Below are 5,161 nucleotides of genomic sequence, written 5' to 3'. Positions count from 1 at the left end.
TGTGTTGAAACACCACGGCCACAAGCAACTTGGAGAGGAAAGAGCTTATCTGGCTATGCTTCTACACCTTAGTCCATCTTCAAAGGGAGTCGGAAGTCAGACAAGGCAGGCACCTGGAGGCAGGAGCTGATGCCGAGGCCATGGAGGAGTGCTGCCTACTGGCTTGCTCAGCCTGCTTTCTCACAGAGCCAGGGACCATCAGCCCAGGGGTGGTGCTATTACAGTGGCCTGGGCCCTCCCTCATCAATTACTAGTTAAGAAAATGCCATTCTACTGGAGTTTATGGAAGCACTTTTTTTCCAATTGAGATTCCTTCCTTTCTTGACGATAGCTTATCTGAAGTTGGCATAAAACTAGCTAGCACAGTGTTGCCGAAACTGGCAACCTAGAGTAGGAAAAACACGGAAGACAGTGGGAAAAACTCCTGGCATGACTTCTGAGAAAACACAGGCACTGATTTACTTAGACAATAGCTCTGGCAGATAGTGTGGCATCTGAGCCATCAGCTTATCCTTTTGCACCGGCCACAACCATGGGCCATTGGGCTAAGACTTCGCAGCTGTAATACTATATTGCTTGGTGTACCTATTCCGTTTGACTTGTAACTGGCGTCTTATGCTGATTTTAACATGATGAAAGGGCCACAGTCGTGAGCCTGGGATTGTGTTTTTTCTATCCTCATCATCGTCAGCAGCAGCGGCAGTGGTGGCGGCGGCAGCAGCCTGTAATCTCTACTCTTGTTGATTTTTGTCCATAGCTGTGGCTCTCTGAAGGTGCATCTCAGAAGGCAGCATCTTTTTCTCTGTGGCTATAGATGGCAGTACATCACTACCTATGATCATCTACAGAGCTTGGGTTGCTGAAGTCAGAGGCGCCGGTCAGGGGAAAGCAGGTAATGAATGAGCAATCAATCAGTCCACGCTGAATGGCAAATTGATGTCTTCATTAAGTGAACAAACTGGCTTCCTTTATAAACAAGGTCAGGGTATTTATAACTCAGTGGATTTATTAAATTAAAGGCTGGCTGCTCTGTGGAACTGGCGATCTATCTGCATGGAGCACATGCAAAGACCGTCCTCTCCAGGACTGATGCTCTTCTTATGTAATTATTAGTAGAAGTTGCTCTTCATATGTTGCCTTTGTTTTTCCACACAAAGCTAATGAAAAAGTGATTATTGTAAAAAAAAAGCCGCTCTTTCAACATGATACTGCTGCCTTGTTATAAGCCCAAAGTAAGATCTTTAGCCACTTAATATGCTTGGCACTTAGACAGATGAAGTTTTGCATAATAGAGCAAGTTATGCAGCAGGTGAAAAGTTTGGAATTTACTGTGTCCATATGCCACGCCTTAAGTGACCCATATAGTTAATGTCACCACTGTCAGGGGACAGTGCAGAAAGTCCAGAAACCAGTGTTATAACACAACCAGGTGTCAAGGGCTCAGTGAACTTAATGAGTCTCAACAACAGTTGTCCAGCAGAAACGTCAAGTGAGCCCCAAGTGTGAGTTGCATGTTGTGAGGGTTTGAATGGTAAAAGCAGCAAAGGCCACCGAGGCTTGGTTGTAGCTGCAGGAAGTGATTGGGAGATACTGGCAACAAATATATGTATCATATGTATTTTTAAAGAGGTCAGAGGACAGTGTCCTGCATCAGCCCTCACGTTCACCTGGTTTGAGACAGGCTCTTTTTGTTGTTTATTGAGTGTTCCAGGTTAGCTGGACTGCAAGACCCTGAGGATTCTCCTGTTTCTGCTTCCTGTCTTCCCATGGTGCACTGGGGTTAAAGGTGTGTGTACTACTCTGTTCAACTTTTATGCCGGGGTCTGAGGGTCAGAATCAGGTGCTTGTGTTTGCGCAGCAGGCTGTTTATGCACTGACCTCTCTCCTCAGCAAAAGACCCTTCTTTCTCCTAGAAAATGTGTATCTGTCCCTGTACCACATATTGCAATGACTGATGAGACCAGAAGAGGGCGTCAGATCCATTGGGACTCGAATTAAAGATGATTGTGAACAATGTGGATGCTGGGACTTGCACCTGGGACCTCTAGGAAGATCAGCCAGCGCTCTTAACCACTGAGCCATCTCTCCAGGACCCAGTTCCAAGCTCTTTCTATTAACAAACTAATCGCCTCAGTTATTTGTGTCAGTAATGAAAAGCTTTTTTTCTATTCAGTATGCAATAAAAATATTTTTTGCACACTATTTGTAAGTTGAAGCCTTCTGTATATACATAGAACTTTCTTGTTCTTAATAATTCAAAGAAGTCAGAATCACTTTGTAGCTTTTAAGTTTATTTGGGGGAAATAATTGTTTTCATGTTAGAAATATCACCCACATTTCACAGGTTAGCTTCCAAGTTAAACTGGGCTAATATTATAAAGTAAAATATTATACAATTTATAGTTATTATATATTTATATATAATTGTTATAAAGTGGGCTAGAAGTTGTAATCTGAATAAATTAATTAAGTAATAAAAAATAAAGTGGGCTAGAGATATAAATTGAGTTAGAACAAGGTAAAAAGAGCCACAGCTTTGACCAGGCATTTTTATCCTTAGGAATTTGCTTCCATAAAATAATCTAATAGGAGCAAGATCCATATGCATGAAGTCATCTATGGTAATCTCATTCATTACACTAAAGGGAAACATCCAATTGAAGAGAATGCTGTAACAAATTATGTCCGCATACTAGGATGTCATCTTCAACTATGTTAATTAAGAAGTTACATAAAATATTGAATCTTACTATAGCATCATGTAAATCAGCACTTACCTGAATATCCAAATTATATATAGATATTCCTACCCATGCGTACTTATTTTATTCATATATACACACAGCACATGCATCACTCCCTTCTTTTTTGTGTGTGTGAAATAGAAAAAAATATTATTTAGAATCTTCTTGTAATTTGTTCTTTTTGAGATAGGAGACACTCATAGTCCCTCAGAAAAATTATTCTGCAGTGAGTCCTCTGTTGACTCTGTGCCAGAGTCCCCACCTAGAATGAAGACGCTGATCCACAAAGGATAAATAAATATCTATGAATAAAGCCAGTCAGGGCTGAGCGCATTGTGTAATGCGCAGTATTACACATCTGAATCGCTAGATATGACGTTACCTCTGGGTGAGATGGTGGGCTGTTAGCAGGACTGGGGAGTGTTCTGTGGGTGCTGGTGGCACGTGGCCATGACTGGGCTAGTGGAAGCCACGGAACTAACGCCAGTAAAGGGGCGAGGCTGACGGGCTCATCTCTGGGAGCAGTCACTGTTGTAGCCAGCAGGGTATGGTTTCTTGTTCTCCACCATAAGTCTCTCTGTCCTAATCAAGCCTTTAGTTGACTGTTCTTCATGATCATCCAAATATTTTGTGTACTTTTGAGAATGGAGGGAGAGGCTTGTTATTCTTAGGTAAGACCGGAACCTATATTGCATAGATTACATAGACCTGGTCAAAATGACCTGGGGTGATGTGAGGGGCAGTCTCTGAAGCAGTGGCCCAGGATGTAAATAACTAATGGTATGGCAGGCAGCATTTGTATTTGCTGAATGTTTTATTTATCTTCCATCTTTTGCTATGGATGGGTCATTCTTTCCAATTCTACTAAGCCCAGGAAAGGCCATTTGATGAGAAGTGCATAATGGAAAATCCTGGGCAGACACACTAAGGAGTACCTTGCTGTCCTCTGTGCCCCCTTCTCACCTATCCAGGCCAGAGCTACTTTCACTTGGCATGTGATGTGGAGATGATGGTTAGCTCATGTGTGGTTTGGTTTGTCTGTTTTGCTCAGGCACTGGCCATATCTGCAGCTGTGTGTGTCTTCAAGGACACTCAGGGGATGACCTTAGCACTGGGATGAGGGACTCCGTAAACTCCAGTTATGTGGGTGTCATTCACTCAATTTACCAAGGTCCTGTCCAGGAAGAGGAAGGGGGAGACTTCATCCCCTCCTGCAGAGGCATCTTTTGACAGGTCATCCAGGCACACAGTGGTCCGGTGAGCTATGTGCTCAGACTTCATGCCGATGACTGATAAAGTGTTCTGACTCTTTCGCTAGAACACCCCAGGAAGCTAATAAACCTGTGTGGTTGTGAACAACTGAGAGATGGAATCGTTTGTTACCGTGCTATAATTTAACCTGTATCGATTTATACAACAGAACTTCCGAAGATACAAAGAAATAGAACACAGACGACTGAACCCTCTATTGACTGACAAGCCAGAAGGGGGTTTCTATAGATCTGTGGGCCCTTTGACCAATGCCCAGCAGGGGGTTTCTGTGGGCCCTTTTGGTGGTTAGACTTGAACTTGCACTTGGAGGTTTTATGCTGCTGCCGAATAGTGCATTCATACTCCCTTGAAATGTCACTCCTGCCACATAAATATTTGTTAACTCTCAATAGCCCCACTCTCAACTTAACTTTTCAAGCCATCGTGTTCAGGGACTCTAGTGACAGCTGCCCATGGGCTTATAAACACCAGCTCAGAGAGCATCACTGAAGAGCTCTGGCTTGATTTATACACGGTTATCAAAAACTATATTTGAGAGAGGAATTGCACCCTTGGCGAATCCTGAAAACCTCTGCCTTAGCTACTCCCTCGATTTTTACATTAGGAAGCTAATCTGCATATTATATTTGAAAAAAAAAAAAAAGAAGATTTGACCATTTTAAATGCATTAAAAACAATCCTCCCAATTCCACAAGGGCAGTGACCCAGATCAATTAGAAAGGCCTGTCATTACAGCAGACATGGTGTCGATGGGCACGAGCCACTGACAGGTAACTCAGCAGTTGCTGCAGGGGGTTGGGGGGGTCGGCCCCCAGAAGCTGCACCTGAAAAACAGCCTCCATAAGCACTCTTGTCCATTCCTCATTCCTCCTTATGGGCAGGTGGAGGAAGGAACCAGGGCAGTTACCCAGATAATTACAGAAGAACAAAACTGGTGTGTGGCAGGTAATGTGGAGAACTTCCTCTGAATTTTCCAGGCAACCATTTTTTGTTCTTTGCCCCCCCTGATCTCGGCAGGAATCTGATCTGGCTCATGGAAGCGGCTTCAACAAGTTAAATGCTCTCAGCTGGTGTGTAATGCTTCATAGGAATTCCCCGACTCATCCATCTGGATTTCGAAACGGCTCTGTCAGATCTTACGGCCA

The 5,161-nt window shown here is 43.5% G+C and overlaps 1 long non-coding RNA gene across 1 annotated transcript; it reads left to right on the top strand.

Annotated features, from left to right (window-relative positions):
- Positions 1–438: 438 nt before the first annotated feature.
- On the top strand, positions 439–2,189 carry LOC311609255. The gene is made up of 3 exons (XR_014783329.1): positions 439–892; positions 1,704–1,786; positions 1,891–2,189. It is a non-coding gene; the product is annotated as an uncharacterized lncRNA (long non-coding RNA).
- The last annotated feature ends 2,972 nt before the right edge of the window (positions 2,190–5,161 follow it).

This window comes from Acomys minous, assembly GCF_964271855.1.
Source record: "Acomys minous genome assembly, chromosome: 11".
Lineage (NCBI taxonomy): Eukaryota > Metazoa > Chordata > Mammalia > Rodentia > Muridae > Acomys > Acomys minous.
The sequence above is the reverse complement of the archived record's forward strand: the minus strand, read 5'-3'. Positions and strand labels throughout refer to the sequence as shown.